General features: G+C 33.1%; 1 protein-coding gene across 1 annotated transcript in view; it reads left to right on the forward strand.

The window, feature by feature from the left end:
• The window catches only part of timm44 (translocase of inner mitochondrial membrane 44 homolog (yeast)), an 80,221-nt gene extending 57,535 nt beyond the window's left edge, over positions 1 to 22,686 (forward strand). Inside the window, exon 14 of the transcript XR_013964532.1 lies at positions 22,674 to 22,686. The gene's annotated coding sequence lies outside the window, so the exon portion shown is untranslated. The remainder of the gene's footprint in view (positions 1 to 22,673) is intronic.
• Positions 22,687 to 23,923: the final 1,237 nt, after the last annotated feature.

Genomic DNA, 23,923 nt, shown 5'->3' on the forward strand with positions numbered 1-23,923 from the left:
CATGTTTTTTGAAATTTTGAATTTTCTTCAAATCCTCAAAAATGATGAAAAACGGCGTGCTATAGTATGCCGTACGGTAGGGGCTATAGCCCATGTTCAAAAATGATGAAAAATGAGGATAACATTTTTTTCAAAAATTCAAAAAACGATGGGCTATAACCCATGTTTTTTGAAATTTTGAATTTTCTTCAAATCCTCAAAAATGATGAAAAACGGCGTGCTATAGTATGCCGTACGGTAGGGGCTATAGCCCATGTTCAAAAATGATGAAAAATGAGGATAACATTTTTTTTCAAAAATTCAAAAAACGATGGGCTATAACCCATGTTTTTTGAAATTTTGAATTTTCTTCAAATCCTCAAAAATGATGAAAAACGGCGTGCTATAGTATGCCGTACGGTAGGGGCTATAGCCCATGTTCAAAAATGATGAAAAATGAGGATAACATTTTTTTCAAAAATTCAAAAAACGATGGGCTATAACCCATGTTTTTTGAAATTTTGAATTTTCTTCAAATCCTCAAAAATGATGAAAAACGGCGTGCTATAGTATGCCGTACGGTAGGGGCTATAGCCCATGTTCAAAAATGATGAAAAATGAGGATAACATTTTTTTCAAAAATTCAAAAAACGATGGGCTATAACCCATGTTTTTTGAAATTTTGAATTTTCTTCAAATCCTCAAAAATGATGAAAAACGGCGTGCTATAGTATGCCGTACGGTAGGGGCTATAGCCCATGTTCAAAAATGATGAAAAATGAGGATAACATTTTTTTCAAAAATTCAAAAAACGATGGGCTATAACCCATGTTTTTTGAAATTTGAAATTTCTTCAAATCCTCAAAAATGATGAAAAACGGCGTGCTATAGTATGCCGTACGGTAGGGGCTATAGCCCATGTTCAAAAATGATGAAAAATGAGGATAACATTTTTTTCAAAAATTCAAAAAACGATGGGCTATAACCCATGTTTTTTGAAATTTTGAATTTTCTTCAAATCCTCAAAAATGATGAAAAACGGCGTGCTATAGTATGCCGTACGGTAGGGGCTATAGCCCATGTTCAAAAATGATGAAAAATGAGGATAACATTTTTTTCAAAAATTCAAAAAACGATGGGCTATAACCCATGTTTTTTGAAATTTTGAAATTTCTTCAAATCCTCAAAAATGATGAAAAACGGCGTGCTATAGTATGCCGTACGGTAGGGGCTATAGCCCATGTTCAAAAATGATGAAAAATGAGGATAACATTTTTTTCAAAAATTCAAAAAACGATGGGCTATAACCCATGTTTTTTGAAATTTTGAATTTTCTTCAAATCCTCAAAAATGATGAAAAACGGCGTGCTATAGTATGCCGTACGGTAGGGGCTATAGCCCATGTTCAAAAATGATGAAAAATGAGGATAACTTTTTTTTTCAAAAATTCAAAAAACGATGGGCTATAACCCATGTTTTTTGAAATTTTGAATTTTCTTCAAATCCTCAAAAATGATGAAAAACGGCGTGCTATAGTATGCCGTACGGTAGGGGCTATAGCCCATGTTCAAAAATGATGAAAAATGAGGATAACATTTTTTTCAAAAATTCAAAAAACGATGGGCTATAACCCATGTTTTTTGAAATTTTGAATTTTCTTCAAATCCTCAAAAATGATGAAAAACGGCGTGCTATAGTATGCCGTACGGTAGGGGCTATAGCCCATGTTCAAAAATGATGAAAAATGAGGATAACATCTTTTTCAAAAATTCAAAAACAATGGGCTATAACCCATGTTTTTTGAAATTTTGAAATTTCTTCAAATCCTCAAAAATGATGAAAAACGGCGTGCTATAGTATGCCGTACGGTAGGGGCTATAGCCCATGTTCAAAAATGATGAAAAATGAGGATAACATTTTTTTCAAAAATTCAAAAAACGATGGGCTATAACCCATGTTTTTTGAAATTTTGAATTTTCTTCAAATCCTCAAAAATGATGAAAAACGGCGTGCTATAGTATGCCGTACGGTAGGAGCTATGCCCATGTTCAAAAATGATGAAAAATGAGGATAACATTTTTTTCAAAAATTCAAAAAACGATGGGCTATAACCCATGTTTTTTTTAATTTGGAATTTTCTTCAAATCCTCAAAAATGATGAAAAACGGCGTGCTATAGTATGCCGTACGGTAGGGGCTATAGCCCATGTTCAAAAATGATGAAAAATGAGGATAACATTTTTTTCAAAAATTCAAAAAACGATGGGCTATAACCCATGTTTTTTGAAATTTTGAATTTTCTTCAAATCCTCAAAAATGATGAAAAACGGCGTGCTATAGTATGCCGTACGGTAGGGGCTATAGCCCATGTTCAAAAATGATGAAAAATGAGGATAACATTTTTTTCAAAAATTCAAAAAACGATGGGCTATAACCCATGTTTTTTGAAATTTTGAATTTTCTTCAAATCCTCAAAAATGATGAAAAACGGCGTGCTATAGTATGCCGTACGGTAGGGGCTATAGCCCATGTTCAAAAATGATGAAAAATGAGGATAACATTTTTTTCAAAAATTCAAAAAACGATGGGCTATAACCCATGTTTTTTGAAATTTTGAATTTTCTTCAAATCCTCAAAAATGATGAAAAACGGCGTGCTATAGTATGCCGTACGGTAGGGGCTATAGCCCATGTTCAAAAATGATGAAAAATGAGGATAACATCTTTTTCAAAAATTCAAAAACAATGGGCTATAACCCATGTTTTTTGAAATTTTGAAATTTCTTCAAATCCTCAAAAATGATGAAAAACGGCGTGCTATAGTATGCCGTACGGTAGGGGCTATAGCCCATGTTCAAAAATGATGAAAAATGAGGATAACATTTTTTTCAAAAATTCAAAAAACGATGGGCTATAACCCATGTTTTTTGAAATTTTGAATTTTCTTCAAATCCTCAAAAATGATGAAAAACGGCGTGCTATAGTATGCCGTACGGTAGGGGCTATAGCCCATGTTCAAAAATGATGAAAAATGAGGATAACATTTTTTTCAAAAATTCAAAAAACGATGGGCTATAACCCATGTTTTTTGAAATTTTGAATTTTCTTCAAATCCTCAAAAATGATGAAAAACGGCGTGCTATAGTATGCCGTACGGTAGGGGCTATAGCCCATGTTCAAAAATGATGAAAAATGAGGATAACATTTTTTTCAAAAATTCAAAAAACGATGGGCTATAACCCATGTTTTTTGAAATTTTGAAATTTCTTCAAATCCTCAAAAATGATGAAAAACGGCGTGCTATAGTATGCCGTACGGTAGGGGCTATAGCCCATGTTCAAAAATGATGAAAAATGAGGATAACATTTTTTTCAAAAATTCAAAAAACGATGGGCTATAACCCATGTTTTTTGAAATTTTGAATTTTCTTCAAATCCTCAAAAATGATGAAAAACGGCGTGCTATAGTATGCCGTACGGTAGGGGCTATAGCCCATGTTCAAAAATGATGAAAAATGAGGATAACATCTTTTTCAAAAATTCAAAAACAATGGGCTATAACCCATGTTTTTTGAAATTTTGAAATTTCTTCAAATCCTCAAAAATGATGAAAAACGGCGTGCTATAGTATGCCGTACGGTAGGGGCTATAGCCCATGTTCAAAAATGATGAAAAATGAGGATAACATTTTTTTCAAAAATTCAAAAAACGATGGGCTATAACCCATGTTTTTTGAAATTTTGAATTTTCTTCAAATCCTCAAAAATGATGAAAAACGGCGTGCTATAGTATGCCGTACGGTAGGGGCTATAGCCCATGTTCAAAAATGATGAAAAATGAGGATAACATTTTTTTCAAAAATTCAAAAAACGATGGGCTATAACCCATGTTTTTTGAAATTTTGAATTTTCTTCAAATCCTCAAAAATGATGAAAAACGGCGTGCTATAGTATGCCGTACGGTAGGGGCTATAGCCCATGTTCAAAAATGATGAAAAATGAGGATAACATTTTTTTCAAAAATTCAAAAAACGATGGGCTATAACCCATGTTTTTTGAAATTTTGAAATTTCTTCAAATCCTCAAAAATGATGAAAAACGGCGTGCTATAGTATGCCGTACGGTAGGGGCTATAGCCCATGTTCAAAAATGATGAAAAATGAGGATAACATTTTTTTCAAAAATTCAAAAAACGATGGGCTATAACCCATGTTTTTTGAAATTTTGAATTTTCTTCAAATCCTCAAAAATGATGAAAAACGGCGTGCTATAGTATGCCGTACGGTAGGGGCTATAGCCCATGTTCAAAAATGATGAAAAATGAGGATAACATTTTTTTCAAAAATTCAAAAAACGATGGGCTATAACCCATGTTTTTTGAAATTTTGAATTTTCTTCAAATCCTCAAAAATGATGAAAAACGGCGTGCTATAGTATGCCGTACGGTAGGAGCTATAGCCCATGTTCAAAAATGATGAAAAATGAGGATAACATTTTTTTCAAAAATTCAAAAAACGATGGGCTATAACCCATGTTTTTTGAAATTTTGAATTTTCTTCAAATCCTCAAAAATGATGAAAAACGGCGTGCTATAGTATGCCGTACGGTAGGGGCTATAGCCCATGTTCAAAAATGATGAAAAATGAGGATAACATTTTTTTCAAAAATTCAAAAAACGATGGGCTATAACCCATGTTTTTTGAAATTTTGAAATTTCTTCAAATCCTCAAAAATGATGAAAAACGGCGTGCTATAGTATGCCGTACGGTAGGGGCTATAGCCCATGTTCAAAAATGATGAAAAATGAGGATAACATTTTTTTCAAAAATTCAAAAAACGATGGGCTATAACCCATGTTTTTTGAAATTTTGAATTTTCTTCAAATCCTCAAAAATGATGAAAAACGGCGTGCTATAGTATGCCGTACGGTAGGGGCTATAGCCCATGTTCAAAAATTATGAAAAATGAGGATAATTTTTTTTTCAAAAATTCAAAAAACGATGGGCTATAACCCATGTTTTTTGAAATTTTGAATTTTCTTCAAATCCTCAAAAATGATGAAAAACGGCGTGCTATAGTATGCCGTACGGTAGGGGCTATAGCCCATGTTCAAAAATGATGAAAAATGAGGATAACATTTTTTTCAAAAATTCAAAAAACGATGGGCTATAACCCATGTTTTTTGAAATTTTGAATTTTCTTCAAATCCTCAAAAATGATGAAAAACGGCGTGCTATAGTATGCCGTACGGTAGGGGCTATAGCCCATGTTCAAAAATGATGAAAAATGAGGATAACATCTTTTTCAAAAATTCAAAAACAATGGGCTATAACCCATGTTTTTTGAAATTTTGAAATTTCTTCAAATCCTCAAAAATGATGAAAAACGGCGTGCTATAGTATGCCGTACGGTAGGGGCTATAGCCCATGTTCAAAAATGATGAAAAATGAGGATAACATTTTTTTCAAAAATTCAAAAAACGATGGGCTATAACCCATGTTTTTTGAAATTTTGAATTTTCTTCAAATCCTCAAAAATGATGAAAAACGGCGTGCTATAGTATGCCGTACGGTAGGAGCTATGCCCATGTTCAAAAATGATGAAAAATGAGGATAACATTTTTTTCAAAAATTCAAAAAACGATGGGCTATAACCCATGTTTTTTTAAATTTGGAATTTTCTTCAAATCCTCAAAAATGATGAAAAACGGCGTGCTATAGTATGCCGTACGGTAGGGGCTATAGCCCATGTTCAAAAATGATGAAAAATGAGGATAATTTTTTTTTCAAAAATTCAAAAAACAATGGGCTATAACCCATGTTTTTTGAAATTTTGAATTTTCTTCAAATCCTCAAAAATGATGAAAAACGGCGTGCTATAGTATGCCGTACGGTAGGGGCTATAGCCCATGTTCAAAAATGATGAAAAATGAGGATAACATTTTTTTCAAAAATTCAAAAAACGATGGGCTATAACCCATGTTTTTTGAAATTTTGAATTTTCTTCAAATCCTCAAAAATGATGAAAAACGGCGTGCTATAGTATGCCGTACGGTAGGGGCTATAGCCCATGTTCAAAAATGATGAAAAATGAGGATAACATTTTTTTCAAAAATTCAAAAAACGATGGGCTATAACCCATGTTTTTTGAAATTTTGAATTTTCTTCAAATCCTCAAAAATGATGAAAAATGGCGTGCTATAGTATGCCGTACGGTAGGGGCTATAGCCCATGTTCAAAAATGATGAAAAATGAGGATAACATTTTTTTCAAAAATTCAAAAAACGATGGGCTATAACCCATGTTTTTTGAAATTTTGAATTTTCTTCAAATCCTCAAAAATGATGAAAAACGGCGTGCTATAGTATGCCGTATGGTAGGGGCTATAGCCCATGTTCAAAAATGATGAAAAATGAGGATAACATTTTTTTCAAAAATTCAAAAAACGATGGGCTATAACCCATGTTTTTTGCAATTTTGAATTTTCTTCAAATCCTCAAAAATGATGAAAAACGGCGTGCTATAGTATGCCGTACGGTAGGGGCTATAGCCCATGTTAAAAAATGAGGAAAAATGAGGATAACATTTTTTTTCAAAAATTCAAAAAACAATGGGCTATAACCCATGTTTTTTGAAATTTTGAATTTTCTTCAAATCCTCAAAAATGATGAAAAACGGCGTGCTATAGTATGCCGTACGGTAGGAGCTATGCCCATGTTCAAAAATGATGAAAAATGAGGATAACATTTTTTTCAAAAATTCAAAAAACGATGGGCTATAACCCATGTTTTTTTAAATTTGGAATTTTCTTCAAATCCTCAAAAATGATGAAAAACGGCGTGCTATAGTATGCCGTACGGTAGGGGCTATAGCCCATGTTCAAAAATGATGAAAAATGAGGATAATTTTTTTTTCAAAAATTCAAAAAACAATGGGCTATAACCCATGTTTTTTGAAATTTTGAATTTTCTTCAAATCCTCAAAAATGATGAAAAACGGCGTGCTATAGTATGCCGTACGGTAGGGGCTATAGCCCATGTTCAAAAATGATGAAAAATGAGGATAACATTTTTTTCAAAAATTCAAAAAACGATGGGCTATAACCCATGTTTTTTGAAATTTTGAATTTTCTTCAAATCCTCAAAAATGATGAAAAACGGCGTGCTATAGTATGCCGTACGGTAGGGGCTATAGCCCATGTTCAAAAATGATGAAAAATGAGGATAGCATTTTTTTCAAAAATTCAAAAAACGATGGGCTATAACCCATGTTTTTTGAAATTTTGAATTTTCTTCAAATCCTCAAAAATGATGAAAAATGGCGTGCTATAGTATGCCGTACGGTAGGGGCTATAGCCCATGTTCAAAAATGATGAAAAATGAGGATAACATTTTTTTCAAAAATTCAAAAAACGATGGGCTATAACCCATGTTTTTTGAAATTTTGAATTTTCTTCAAATCCTCAAAAATGATGAAAAACGGCGTGCTATAGTATGCCGTATGGTAGGGGCTATAGCCCATGTTCAAAAATGATGAAAAATGAGGATAACATTTTTTTCAAAAATTCAAAAAACGATGGGCTATAACCCATGTTTTTTGCAATTTTGAATTTTCTTCAAATCCTCAAAAATGATGAAAAACGGCGTGCTATAGTATGCCGTACGGTAGGGGCTATAGCCCATGTTAAAAAATGAGGAAAAATGAGGATAACATTTTTTTTCAAAAATTCAAAAAACAATGGGCTATAACCCATGTTTTTTGAAATTTTGAATTTTCTTCAAATCCTCAAAAATGATGAAAAACGGCGTGCTATAGTATGCCGTACGGTAGGAGCTATGCCCATGTTCAAAAATGATGAAAAATGAGGATAACATTTTTTTCAAAAATTCAAAAAACGATGGGCTATAACCCATGTTTTTTTAAATTTGGAATTTTCTTCAAATCCTCAAAAATGATGAAAAACGGCGTGCTATAGTATGCCGTACGGTAGGGGCTATAGCCCATGTTCAAAAATGATGAAAAATGAGGATAATTTTTTTTTCAAAAATTCAAAAAACAATGGGCTATAACCCATGTTTTTTGAAATTTTGAATTTTCTTCAAATCCTCAAAAATGATGAAAAACGGCGTGCTATAGTATGCCGTACGGTAGGGGCTATAGCCCATGTTCAAAAATGATGAAAAATGAGGATAACATTTTTTTCAAAAATTCAAAAAACGATGGGCTATAACCCATGTTTTTTGAAATTTTGAAATTTCTTCAAATCCTCAAAAATGATGAAAAACGGCGTGCTATAGTATGCCGTACGGTAGGGGCTATAGCCCATGTTCAAAAATGATGAAAAATGAGGATAACATTTTTTTCAAAAATTCAAAAAACGATGGGCTATAACCCATGTTTTTTGAAATTTTGAATTTTCTTCAAATCCTCAAAAATGATGAAAAATGGCGTGCTATAGTATGCCGTACGGTAGGGGCTATAGCCCATGTTCAAAAATGATGAAAAATGAGGATAACATTTTTTTCAAAAATTCAAAAAACGATGGGCTATAACCCATGTTTTTTGAAATTTTGAATTTTCTTCAAATCCTCAAAAATGATGAAAAACGGCGTGCTATAGTATGCCGTATGGTAGGGGCTATAGCCCATGTTCAAAAATGATGAAAAATGAGGATAACATTTTTTTCAAAAATTCAAAAAACGATGGGCTATAACCCATGTTTTTTGCAATTTTGAATTTTCTTCAAATCCTCAAAAATGATGAAAAACGGCGTGCTATAGTATGCCGTACGGTAGGGGCTATAGCCCATGTTAAAAAATGAGGAAAAATGAGGATAACATTTTTTTTCAAAAATTCAAAAAACAATGGGCTATAACCCATGTTTTTTGAAATTTTGAATTTTCTTCAAATCCTCAAAAATGATGAAAAACGGCGTGCTATAGTATGCCGTACGGTAGGGGCTATAGCCCATGTTCAAAAATGATGAAAAATGAGGATAACATTTTTTTCAAAAATTCAAAAAACGATGGGCTATAACCCATGTTTTTTGAAATTTTGAATTTTCTTCAAATCCTCAAAAATGATGAAAAACGGCGTGCTATAGTATGCCGTACGGTAGGGGCTATAGCCCATGTTCAAAAATGATGAAAAATGAGGATAACATTTTTTTCAAAAATTCAAAAAACGATGGGCTATAACCCATGTTTTTTGAAATTTTGAATTTTCTTCAAATCCTCAAAAATGATAAAAAAACGGCGTGCTATAGTATGCCGTACGGTAGGGGCTATAGCCCATGTTCAAAAATGATGAAAAATGAGGATAACATTTTTTTCAAAAATTCAAAAAACGATGGGCTATAACCCATGTTTTTTGAAATTTTGAATTTTCTTCAAATCCTCAAAAATGATGAAAAACGGCGTGCTATAGTATGCCGTACGGTAGGGGCTATAGCCCATGTTCAAAAATGATGAAAAATGAGGATAACATTTTTTTCAAAAATTCAAAAAACGATGGGCTATAACCCATGTTTTTTGAAATTTTGAATTTTCTTCAAATCCTCAAAAATGATGAAAAACGGCGTGCTATAGTATGCCGTACGGTAGGGGCTATAGCCCATGTTCAAAAATGATGAAAAATGAGGATAACATTTTTTTCAAAAATTCAAAAAACGATGGGCTATAACCCATGTTTTTTGAAATTTTGAATTTTCTTCAAATCCTCAAAAATGATGAAAAACGGCGTGCTATAGTATGCCGTACGGTAGGGGCTATAGCCCATGTTCAAAAATGATGAAAAATGAGGATAACATTTTTTTCAAAAATTCAAAAAACAATGGGCTATAACCCATGTTTTTTGAAATTTTGAATTTTCTTCAAATCCTCAAAAATGATGAAAAACGGCGTGCTATAGTATGCCGTACGGTAGGGGCTATAGCCCATGTTCAAAAATGATGAAAAATGAGGATAACATTTTTTTCAAAAATTCAAAAAACGATGGGCTATAACCCATGTTTTTTGAAATTTTGAATTTTCTTCAAATCCTCAAAAATGATGAAAAACGGCGTGCTATAGTATGCCGTATGGTAGGGGCTATAGCCCATGTTCAAAAATGATGAAAAATGAGGATAACATTTTTTTCAAAAATTCAAAAAACGATGGGCTATAACCCATGTTTTTTGCAATTTTGAATTTTCTTCAAATCCTCAAAAATGATGAAAAACGGCGTGCTATAGTATGCCGTACGGTAGGGGCTATAGCCCATGTTAAAAAATGAGGAAAAATGAGGATAACATTTTTTTTCAAAAATTCAAAAAACAATGGGCTATAACCCATGTTTTTTGAAATTTTGAATTTTCTTCAAATCCTCAAAAATGATGAAAAACGGCGTGCTATAGTATGCCGTACGGTAGGGGCTATAGCCCATGTTCAAAAATGATGAAAAATGAGGATAACATTTTTTTCAAAAATTCAAAAAACGATGGGCTATAACCCATGTTTTTTGAAATTTTGAATTTTCTTCAAATCCTCAAAAATGATGAAAAACGGCGTGCTATAGTATGCCGTACGGTAGGGGCTATAGCCCATGTTCAAAAATGATGAAAAATGAGGATAACATTTTTTTCAAAAATTCAAAAAACGATGGGCTATAACCCATGTTTTTTGAAATTTTGAATTTTCTTCAAATCCTCAAAAATGATAAAAAAACGGCATGCTATAGTTTGCCGTACGGTAGGGGCTATAGCCCATGTTCAAAAATGATGAAAAATGAGGATAACATTTTTTTCAAAAATTCAAAAAACGATGGGCTATAACCCATGTTTTTTGAAATTTTGAATTTTCTTCAAATCCTCAAAAATGATGAAAAACGGCGTGCTATAGTATGCCGTACGGTAGGGGCTATAGCCCATGTTCAAAAATGATGAAAAATGAGGATAACATTTTTTTCAAAAATTCAAAAAACGATGGGCTATAACCCATGTTTTTTGAAATTTTGAATTTTCTTCAAATCCTCAAAAATGATGAAAAACGGCGTGCTATAGTATGCCGTACGGTAGGGGCTATAGCCCATGTTCAAAAATGATGAAAAATGAGGATAACATTTTTTTCAAAAATTCAAAAAACAATGGGCTATAACCCATGTTTTTTGAAATTTTGAATTTTCTTCAAATCCTCAAAAATGATGAAAAACGGCGTGCTATAGTATGCCGTACGGGAGGGGCTATAGCCCATGTTCAAAAATGATGAAAAATGAGGATAACATTTTTTTCAAAAATTCAAAAAACGATGGGCTATAACCCATGTTTTTTGAAATTTTGAATTTTCTTCAAATCCTCAAAAATGATGAAAAACGGCGTGCTATAGTATGCCGTATGGTAGGGGCTATAGCCCATGTTCAAAAATGATGAAAAATGAGGATAACATTTTTTTCAAAAATTCAAAAAACGATGGGCTATAACCCATGTTTTTTGCAATTTTGAATTTTCTTCAAATCCTCAAAAATGATGAAAAACGGCGTGCTATAGTATGCCGTACGGTAGGGGCTATAGCCCATGTTAAAAAATGAGGAAAAATGAGGATAACATTTTTTTTCAAAAATTCAAAAAACAATGGGCTATAACCCATGTTTTTTGAAATTTTGAATTTTCTTCAAATCCTCAAAAATGATGAAAAACGGCGTGCTATAGTATGCCGTACGGTAGGGGCTATAGCCCATGTTCAAAAATGATGAAAAATGAGGATAACATTTTTTTCAAAAATTCAAAAAACGATGGGCTATAACCCATGTTTTTTGAAATTTTGAATTTTCTTCAAATCCTCAAAAATGATGAAAAACGGCGTGCTATAGTATGCCGTACGGTAGGGGCTATAGCCCATGTTCAAAAATGATGAAAAATGAGGATAACATTTTTTTCAAAAATTCAAAAAACGATGGGCTATAACCCATGTTTTTTGAAATTTTGAATTTTCTTCAAATCCTCAAAAATGATGAAAAACGGCGTGCTATAGTATGCCGTATGGTAGGGGCTATAGCCCATGTTCAAAAATGATGAAAAATGAGGATAACATTTTTTTCAAAAATTCAAAAAACGATGGGCTATAACCCATGTTTTTTGCAATTTTGAATTTTCTTCAAATCCTCAAAAATGATGAAAAACGGCGTGCTATAGTATGCCGTACGGTAGGGGCTATAGCCCATGTTAAAAAATGAGGAAAAATGAGGATAACATTTTTTTTCAAAAATTCAAAAAACAATGGGCTATAACCCATGTTTTTTGAAATTTTGAATTTTCTTCAAATCCTCAAAAATGATGAAAAACGGCGTGCTATAGTATGCCGTACGGTAGGGGCTATAGCCCATGTTCAAAAATGATGAAAAATGAGGATAACATTTTTTTCAAAAATTCAAAAAACGATGGGCTATAACCCATGTTTTTTGAAATTTTGAATTTTCTTCAAATCCTCAAAAATGATGAAAAACGGCGTGCTATAGTATGCCGTACGGTAGGGGCTATAGCCCATGTTCAAAAATGATGAAAAATGAGGATAACATTTTTTTCAAAAATTCAAAAAACGATGGGCTATAACCCATGTTTTTTGAAATTTTGAATTTTCTTCAAATCCTCAAAAATGATAAAAAAACGGCGTGCTATAGTATGCCGTACGGTAGGGGCTATAGCCCATGTTCAAAAATGATGAAAAATGAGGATAACATTTTTTTCAAAAATTCAAAAAACGATGGGCTATAACCCATGTTTTTTGAAATTTTGAATTTTCTTCAAATCCTCAAAAATGATGAAAAACGGCGTGCTATAGTATGCCGTACGGTAGGGGCTATAGCCCATGTTCAAAAATGATGAAAAATGAGGATAACATTTTTTTCAAAAATTCAAAAAACGATGGGCTATAACCCATGTTTTTTGAAATTTTGAATTTTCTTCAAATCCTCAAAAATGATGAAAAACGGCGTGCTATAGTATGCCGTACGGTAGGGGCTATAGCCCATGTTCAAAAATGATGAAAAATGAGGATAACATTTTTTTCAAAAATTCAAAAAACAATGGGCTATAACCCATGTTTTTTGAAATTTTGAATTTTCTTCAAATCCTCAAAAATGATGAAAAACGGCGTGCTATAGTATGCCGTACGGTAGGGGCTATAGCCCATGTTCAAAAATGATGAAAAATGAGGATAACATTTTTTTCAAAAATTCAAAAAACGATGGGCTATAACCTTAGAGTATATATACAATAGAGAAGACACCCAAGTTCTCCTCCCGTCCACTTGCATTGAGTTGCTCAGAAGCGCATGAGGCGAATCCACTCTTCCTTCCGGTTTAGGAGCAGTGTGCATTCTGGATGGATTGTCCTCAAACACATGAACGCGCGAGCGACCGGCAGAGTGGACGGAGCCTAGTGCGCGTTCATGTGTTTGAGGACCAAACCTTACCAAACTGCAATACCTTCTTCGGCCACTATGTCCATTGCGCTTCAGGATTTCCTCTGGGTGTCTTCTCTATTGTATAATAACTCTATGGCTATAACCCATGTTTTTTGAAATTTTGAATTTTCTTCAAATCCTCAAAAATGATGAAAAACGGCGTGCTATAGTATGCCGTATGGTAGGGGCTATAGCCCATGTTCAAAAATGATGAAAAATGAGGATAACATTTTTTTCAAAAATTCAAAAAACGATGGGCTATAACCCATGTTTTTTGCAATTTTGAATTTTCTTCAAATCCTCAAAAATGATGAAAAACGGCGTGCTATAGTATGCCGTACGGTAGGGGCTATAGCCCATGTTAAAAAATGATGAAAAATGAGGATAACATTTTTTTTCAAAAATTCAAAAAACAATGGGCTATAACCCATGTTTTTTGAAATTTTGAATTTTCTTCAAATCCTCAAAAATGATGAAAAACGGCGTGCTATAGTATGCCGTACGGTAGGGGCTATAGCCCATGTTCAAAAATGATGAAAAATGAGGATAACATTTTTTTCAAAAATTCAAAAAACGATGGGCTATAACCCATGTTTTTTGAAATTTTGAATTTTCTTCAAATCCTCAAAAATGATGAAAAACGGCGTGCTATAGTATGCCGTACGGTAGGGGCTATAGCCCATGTTCAAAAATGATGAAAAATGAGGATAACATTTTTTTCAAAAATTCAAAAAACGATGGGCTATAACCCATGTTTTTTGAAATTTTGAATTTTCTTCAAATCCTCAAAAATGATGAAAAACGGCGTGCTATAGTATGCCGTACGGTAGGGGCTATAGCCCATGTTCAAAAATGATGAAAAATGAGGATAACCTTTTTTTCAAAAATTCAAAAAACGATGGGCTATAACCCATGTTTTTTGAAATTTTGAATTTTCTTCAAATCCTCAAAAATGATGAAAAACGGCGTGCTATAGTATGCCGTACGGTAGGGGCTATAGCCCATGTTCAAAAATGATGAAAAATGAGGATAACATTTTTTTCAAAAATTCAAAAAACGATGGGCTATAACCCATGTTTTTTGAAATTTTGAATTTTCTTCAAATCCTCAAAAATGATGAAAAACGGCGTGCTATAGTATGCCGTATGGTAGGGGCTATAGCCCATGTTCAAAAATGATGAAAAATGAGGATAACATTTTTTTCAAAAATTCAAAAAACGATGGGCTATAACCCATGTTTTTTGCAATTTTGAATTTTCTTCAAATCCTCAAAAATGATGAAAAACGGCGTGCTATAGTATGCCGTACGGTAGGGGCTATAGCCCATGTTAAAAAATGATGAAAAATGAGGATAACTTTTTTTTTCAAAAATTCAAAAAACAATGGGCTATAACCCATGTTTTTTGAAATTTTGAATTTTCTTCAAATCCTCAAAAATGATGAAAAACGGCGTGCTATAGTATGCCGTACGGTAGGGGCTATAGCCCATGTTCAAAAATGATGAAAAATGAGGATAACATTTTTTTCAAAAATTCAAAAAACGATGGGCTATAACCCATGTTTTTTGAAATTTTTAATTTTCTTCAAATCCTCAAAAATGATAAAAAACGGCGTGCTATAGTATGCCGTACGGTAGGGGCTATAGCCCATGTTCAAAAATGATGAAAAATGAGGATAACATTTTTTTCAAAAATTCAAAAAACGATGGGCTATAACCCATGTTTTTTGAAATTTTGAATTTTCTTCAAATCCTCAAAAATGATGAAAAACGGCGTGCTATAGTATGCCGTACGGTAGGGGCTATAGCCCATGTTCAAAAATGATGAAAAATGAGGATAACATTTTTTTCAAAAATTCAAAAAACGATGGGCTATAACCCATGTTTTTTGAAATTTTGAATTTTCTTCAAATCCTCAAAAATGATGAAAAACGGCGTGCTATAGTATGCCGTATGGTAGGGGCTATAGCCCATGTTCAAAAATGATGAAAAATGAGGATAACATTTTTTTCAAAAATTCAAAAAACGATGGGCTATAACCCATGTTTTTTGAAATTTTGAATTTTCTTCAAATCCTCAAAAATGATGAAAAACGGCGTGCTATAGTATGCCGTATGGTAGGGGCTATAGCCCATGTTCAAAAATGATGAAAAATGAGGATAATTTATTTTTCAAAAATTCAAAAAACGATGGGCTATAACCCATGTTTTTTGAAATTTTGAATTTTCTTCAAATCCTCAAAAATGATGAAAAACGGCGTGCTATAGTATGCCGTACGGTAGGGGCTATAGCCCATGTTCAAAAATGATGAAAAATGAGGATAACATTTTTTTCAAAAATTCAAAAAACGATGGGCTATAACCCATGTTTTTTGAAATTTTGAATTTTCTTCAAATCCTCAAAAATGATGAAAAACGGCGTGCTATAGTATGCCGTACGGTAGGGGCTATAGCCCATGTTCAAAAATGATGAAAAATGAGGATAACATTTTTTTCAAAAATTCAAAAAACGATGGGCTATAACCCATGTTTTTTGAAATTTTGAATTTTCTTCAAATCCTCAAAAATGATGAAAAACGGCGTGCTATAGTATGCCGTACGGTAGGGGCTATAGCCCATGTTCAAAAATGATGAAAAATGAGGATAACATTTTTTTCAAAAATTCAAAAAACGATGGGCTATAACCCATGTTTTTTGAAATTTTGAATTTTCTTCAAATCCTCAAAAATGATAAAAAACGGCGTGCTATAGTATGCCGTACGGTAGGGGCTATAGCCCATGTTCAAAAATGATGAAAAATGAGGATAACATTTTTTTCAAAAATTCAAAAAACGATGGGCTATAACCCATGTTTTTTGAAATTTTGAATTTTCTTCAAATCCTCAAAAATGATGAAAAACGGCGTGCTATAGTATGCCGTACGGTAGGGGCTATAGCCCATGTTCAAAAATGATGAAAAATGAGGATAACATTTTTTTCAAAAATTCAAAAAACGATGGGCTATAACCCATGTTTTTTGAAATTTTGAATTTTCTTCAAATCCTCAAAAATGATGAAAAACGGCGTGCTATAGTATGCCGTACGGTAGGGGCTATAGCCCATGTTCAAAAATGATGAAAAATGAGGATAACATTTTTTTCAAAAATTCAAAAAACGATGGGCTATAACCCATGTTTTTTGAAATTTTGAATTTTCTTCAAATCCTCAAAAATGATGAAAAACGGCGTGCTATAGTATGCCGTACGGTAGGGGCTATAGCCCATGTTAAAAAATGATGAAAAATGAGGATAACATTTTTTTTCAAAAATTCAAAAAACAATGGGCTATAACCCATGTTTTTTGAAATTTTGAATTTTCTTCAAATCCTCAAAAATGATGAAAAACGGCGTGCTATAGTATGCCGTACGGTAGGGGCTATAGCCCATGTTCAAAAATGATGAAAAATGAGGATAACATTTTTTTCAAAAATTCAAAAAACGATGGGCTATAACCCATGTTTTTTGAAATTTTGAATTTTCTTCAAATCCTCAAAAATGATGAAAAACGGCGTGCTATAGTATGCCGTACGGTAGGGGCTATAGCCCATGTTCAAAAATGATGAAAAATGAGGATAACATTTTTTTCAAAAATTCAAAAAACGATGGGCTATAACCCATGTTTTTTGAAATTTTGAATTTTCTTCAAATCCTCAAAAATGATAAAAAACGGCGTGCTATAGTATGCCGTACGGTAGGGGCTATAGCCCATGTTCAAAAATGATGAAAAATGAGGATAACATTTTTTTCAAAAATTCAAAAAACGATGGGCTATAACCCATGTTTTTTGAAATTTTGAATTTTCTTCAAATCCTCAAAAATGATGAAAAACGGCGTGCTATAGTATGCCGTACGGTAGGGGCTATAGCCCATGTTCAAAAATGATGAAAAATGAGGATAACATTTTTTTCAAAAATTCAAAAAACGATGGGCTATAACCCATGTTTTTTGAAATTTTGAATTTTCTTCAAATCCTCAAAAATGATGAAAAACGGCGTGCTATAGTATGCCGTACGGTAGGGGCTATAGCCCATGTTCAAAAATGATGAAAAATGAGGATAACATTTTTTTCAAAAATTCAAAAAACGATGGGCTATAACCCATGTTTTTTGAAATTTTGAATTTTCTTCAAATCCTCAAAAATGATAAAAAACGGCGTGCTATAGTATGCCGTACGGTAGGGGCTATAGCCCATGTTCAAAAATGATGAAAAATGAGGATAACATTTTTTTCAAAAATTCAAAAAACGATGGGCTATAACCCATGTTTTTTGAAATTTTGAATTTTCTTCAAATCCTCAAAAATGATGAAAAACGGCGTGCTATAGTATGCCGTACGGTAGGGGCTATAGCCCATGTTCAAAAATGATGAAAAATGAGGATAACATTTTTTTCAAAAATTCAAAAAACGATGGGCTATAACCCATGTTTTTTGAAATTTTGAATTTTCTTCAAATCCTCAAAAATGATGAAAAACGGCGTGCTATAGTATGCCGTATGGTAGGGGCTATAGCCCATGTTCAAAAATGATGAAAAATGAGGATAACATTTTTTTCAAAAATTCAAAAAACGATGGGCTATAACCCATGTTTTTTGAAATTTTGAATTTTCTTCAAATCCTCAAAAATGATGAAAAACGGCGTGCTATAGTATGCCGTACGGTAGGGGCTATAGCCCATGTTCAAAAATGATGAAAAATGAGGATAACATTTTTTTCAAAAATTCAAAAAACGATGGGCTATAACCCATGTTTTTTGAAATTTTGAATTTTCTTCAAATCCTCAAAAATGATAAAAAACGGCGTGCTATAGTATGCCGTACGGTAGGGGCTATAGCCCATGTTCAAAAATGATGAAAAATGAGGATAACATTTTTTTCAAAAATTCAAAAAACGATGGGCTATAACCCATGTTTTTTGAAATTTTGAATTTTCTTCAAATCCTCAAAAATGATGAAAAACGGCGTGCTATAGTATGCCGTACGGTAGGGGCTATAGCCCATGTTCAAAAATGATGAAAAATGAGGATAACATTTTTTTCAAAAATTCAAAAAACGATGGGCTATAACCCATGTTTTTTGAAATTTTGAATTTTCTTCAAATCCTCAAAAATGATGAAAAACGGCGTGCTATAGTATGCCGTACGGTAGGGGCTATAGCCCATGTTCAAAAATGATGAAAAATGAGGATAACATTTTTTTCAAAAATTCAAAAAACAATGGGCTATAACCCATGTTTTTTGAAATTTTGAATTTTCTTCAAATCCTCAAAAATGATGAAAAACGGCGTGCTATAGTATGCCGTACGGTAGGGGCTATAGCCCATGTTCAAAAATGATGAAAAATGAGGATAACATGTTTTTCAAAAATTCAAAAAACGATGGGCTATAACCCATGTTTTTTGAAATTTTGAATTTTCTTCAAATCCTCAAAAATGATGAAAAACGGCGTGCTATAGTATGCCGTACGGTAGGGGCTTTAGCCCATGTTCAAAAATGATGAAAAATGAGGATAACATTTTTTTCAAAAATTCAAAAAACGATGGGCTATAACCCATGTTTTTTGAAATTTTGAATTTTCTTCAAATCCTCAAAAATGATGAAAAACGGCGTGCTATAGTATGCCGTACGGTAGGGGCTATAGCCCATGTTCAAAAATGATGAAAAATGAGGATAACATTTTTTTCAAAAAATCAAAAAACGATGGGCTATAACCCATGTTTTTTGAAATTTTGAATTTTCTTCAAATCCTCAAAAATGATGAAAAACGGCGTGCTATAGTATGCCGTACGGTAGGAGCTATAGCCCATGTTCAAAAATGATGAAAAATGAGGTTAACATTTTTTTCAAAAATTCAAAAAATGATGGGCTATAACCCATGTTTTTTGAAATTTTGAATTTTCTTCAAATCCTCAAAAATGATGAAAAACGGCGTGCTATAGTATGCCGTACGGTAGGGGCTATAGCCCATGTTCAAAAATGATGAAAAATGAGGATAACATTTTTTTCAAAAATTCAAAAAACGATGGGCTATAACCCATGTTTTTTGAAATTTTGAATTTTCTTCAAATCCTCAAAAATGATGAAAAACGGCGTGCTATAGTATGCCGTACGGTAGGGGCTATAGCCCATGTTCAAAAATGATGAAAAATGAGGATAACATTTTTTTCAAAAATTCAAAAAACGATGGGCTATAACCCATGTTTTTTGAAATTTTGAATTTTCTTCAAATCCTCAAAAATGATGAAAAACGGCGTGCTATAGTATGCCGTACGGTAGGGGCTATAGCCCATGTTCAAAAATGATGAAAAATGAGGATAACATTTTTTTCAAAAATTCAAAAAACGATGGGCTATAACCCATGTTTTTTGAAATTTTGAATTTTCTTCAAATCCTCAAAAATGATGAAAAACGGCGTGCTATAGTATGCCGTACGGTAGGGGCTATAGCCCATGTTCAAAAATGATGAAAAATGAGGATAACATTTTTTTCAAAAATTCAAAAAACGATGGGCTATAACCCATGTTTTTTGAAATTTTGAATTTTCTTCAAATCCTCAAAAATGATGAAAAACGGCGTGCTATAGTATGCCGTACGGTAGGGGCTATAGCCCATGTTCAAAAATGATGAAAAATGAGGATAACATTTTTTTCAAAAATTCAAAAAACGATGGGCTATAACCCATGTTTTTTGAAATTTTGAATTTTCTTCAAATCCTCAAAAATGATGAAAAACGGCGTGCTATAGTATGCCGTACGGTAGGGGCTATAGCCCATGTTCAAAAATGATGAAAAATGAGGATAACATTTTTTTCAAAAAATCAAAAAACGATGGGCTATAACCCATGTTTTTTGAAATTTTGAATTTTCTTCAAATCCTCAAAAATGATGAAAAACGGCGTGCTATAGTATGCCGTACGGTAGGAGCTATAGCCCATGTTCAAAAATGATGAAAAATGAGGATAACATTTTTTTCAAAAATTCAAAAAACGATGGGCTATAACCCATGTTTTTTGAAATTTTGAATTTTCTTCAAATCCTCAAAAATGATGAAAAACGGCGTGCTATAGTATGCCGTACGGTAGGGGCTATAGCCCATGTTCAAAAATGATGAAAAATGAGGATAACATTTTTTTCAAAAATTCAAAAAACGATGGGCTATAACCCATGTTTTTTGAAATTTTGAATTTTCTTCAAATCCTCAAAAATGATGAAAAACGGCGTGCTATAGTATGCCGTACGGTAGGGGCTATAGCCCATGTTCAAAAATGATGAAAAATGAGGATAACATTTTTTTCAAAAATTCAAAAAACGATGGGCTATAACCCATGTTTTTTGAAATTTTGAATTTTCTTCAAATCCTCAAAAATGATGAAAAACGGCGTGCTATAGTATGCCGTACGGTAGGGGCTATAGCCCATGTTCAAAAATGATGAAAAATGAGGATAACATTTTTTTCAAAAATTCAAAAAACGATGGGCTATAACCCATGTTTTTTGAAATTTTGAATTTTCTTCAAATCCTCAAAAATGATGAAAAACGGCGTGCTATAGTATGCCGTACGGTAGGGGCTATAGCCCATGTTCAAAAATGATGAAAAATGAGGATAACATTTTTTTCAAAAATTCAAAAAACGATGGGCTAAAACCCATGTTTTTTGAAATTTTGAATTTTCTTCAAATCCTCAAAAATGATGAAAAACGGCGTGCTATAGTATGCCGTACGGTAGGGGCTATAGCCCATGTTCAAAAATGATGAAAAATGAGGATAACATTTTTTTCAAAAAATCAAAAAACGATGGGCTATAACCCATGTTTTTTGAAATTTTGAATTTTCTTCAAATCCTCAAAAATGATGAAAAACGGCGTGCTATAGTATGCCGTACGGTAGGAGCTATAGCCCATGTTCAAAAATGATGAAAAATGAGGATAACATTTTTTTCAAAAATTCAAAAAACGATGGGCTATAACCCATGTTTTTTGAAATTTTGAATTTTCTTCAAATCCTCAAAAATGATGAAAAACGGCGTGCTATAGTATGCCGTACGGTAGGGGCTATAGCCCATGTTCAAAAATGATGAAAAATGAGGATAACATTTTTTTCAAAAATTAAAAAAACGATGGGCTATAACCCATGTTTTTTGAAATTTTGAATTTTCTTCAAATCCTCAAAAATGATGAAAAACGGCGTGCTATAGTATGCCGTACGGTAGGGGCTATAGCCCATGTTCAAAAATGATGAAAAATGAGGATAACATTTTTTTCAAAAATTCAAAAAACAATGGGCTATAACCCATGTTTTTTGAAATTTTGAATTTTCTTCAAATCCTCAAAAATGATGAAAAACGGCGTGCTATAGTATGCCGTACGGTAGGGGCTATAGCCCATGTTCAAAAATGATGAAAAATGAGGATAACATTTTTTTCAAAAATTCAAAAAACGATGGGCTATAACCCATGTTTTTTGAAATTTTGAAATTTCTTCAAATCCTCAAAAATGATGAAAAACGGCGTGCTATAGTATGCCGTACGGTAGGGGCTATAGCCCATGTTCAAAAATGATGAAAAATGAGGATAACATTTTTTTCAAAAATTCAAAAAACGATGGGCTAAAACCCATGTTTTTTGAAATTTTGAATTTTCTTCAAATCCTCAAAAATGATGAAAAACGGCGTGCTATAGTATGCCGTACGGTAGGGGCTATAGCCCATGTTCAAAAATGATGAAAAATGAGGATAACATTTTTTTCAAAAAATCAAAAAACGATGGGCTATAACCAGGGGGGCAGTCAGACGGATATTTTGTGAAGCCACTAAGGAAATGAAAGTTCATATAATGGCCTGTTGTGGCGCTCTCACTGGGCTCAGAAAAACCCATAGCCCCATAGAAGTCCATGTATTTTGGCCCAACTTCACCTAGACTGTATTACCTTAATAAACATGGTCATGAATACTTTTTTCTTCCAGTCACTAGTTTAAAGTCTCATTTCTAATGTCATAATATTCTTTTTGGAAAATTATGGTCCCATTTATTAAAAAAATGACCATAAAGTCGCGCATGTTCTGAGGGGCGTGGCTACCGTTACAGTCTATGAACGGGATCCCCCTCCCACTCGAGTCAAAATAAAAACCAACGAAGAAGAAGGGGGGAAGTCCCGCCTCGTTGTCTGGGCCAGCCAATGGGCAGCTGGGCCAAAACGGATCTAGAAAGATGGCGACTTCCATTGCAAGGACTGACAGGCTTCATTTTAAGTTCATGTTAGACCCGCGGAACGCTTTGTCCATATTTTTTACAGTCTATGGCTATAACCCATGTTTTTTGAAATTTTGAATTTTCTTCAAATCCTCAAAAATGATGAAAAACGGCGTGCTATAGTATGCCGTACGGTAGGAGCTATAGCCCATGTTCAAAAATGATGAAAAATGAGGATAACATTTTTTTCAAAAATTCAAAAAACGATGGGCTATAACCCATGTTTTTTGAAATTTCTTCAAATCCTCAAAAATGATGAAAAACGGCGTGCTATAGTATGCCGTACGGTAGGGGCTATAGCCCATGTTCAAAAATGATGAAAAATGAGGATAACATTTTTTTCAAAAATTCAAAAAACGATGGGCTATAACCCATGTTTTTTGAAATTTTGAATTTTCTTCAAATCCTCAAAAATGATGAAAAACGGCGTGCTATAGTATGCCGTACGGTAGGGGCTATAGCCCATGTTCAAAAATGATGAAAAATGAGGATAACATTTTTTTCAAAAATTCAAAAAACAATGGGCTATAACCCATGTTTTTTGAAATTTTGAAATTTCTTCAAATCCTCAAAAATGATGAAAAACGGCGTGCTATAGTATGCCGTACGGTAGGGGCTATAGCCCATGTTCAAAAATGATGAAAAATGAGGATAACATTTTTTTCAAAAATTCAAAAAACAATGGGCTATAACCCATGTTTTTTGAAATTTTGAATTTTCTTCAAATCCTCAAAAATGATGAAAAACGGCGTGCTATAGTATGCCGTACGGTAGGGGCTATAGCCCATGTTCAAAAATGATGAAAAATGAGGATAACATTTTTTTCAAAAATTCAAAAAACGATGGGCTATAACCCATGTTTTTTGAAATTTTGAATTTTCTTCAAATCCTCAAAAATTATGAAAAACGGCGTGCTATAGTATGCCGTACGGTAGGGGCTATAGCCCATGTTCAAAAATGATGAAAAATGAGGATAACATTTTTTTCAAAAATTCAAAAAACGATGGGCTATAACCCATGTTTTTTGAAATTTTGAATTTTCTTCAAATCCTCAAAAATGATGAAAAACGGCGTGCTATAGTATGCCGTACGGTAGGGGCTATAGCCCATGTTCAAAAATGATGAAAAATGAGGATAACATTTTTTTCAAAAAATCAAAAAACGATGGGCTATAACCCATGTTTTTTGAAATTTTGAATTTTCTTCAAATCCTCAAAAATGATGAAAAACTGTGTGC

The sequence above is a fragment of the Protomyctophum bolini genome (genome assembly GCF_963924005.1).
Source record: "Protomyctophum bolini genome assembly, chromosome: 8".
NCBI classification, from domain to species: domain Eukaryota; kingdom Metazoa; phylum Chordata; class Actinopteri; order Myctophiformes; family Myctophidae; genus Protomyctophum; species Protomyctophum bolini.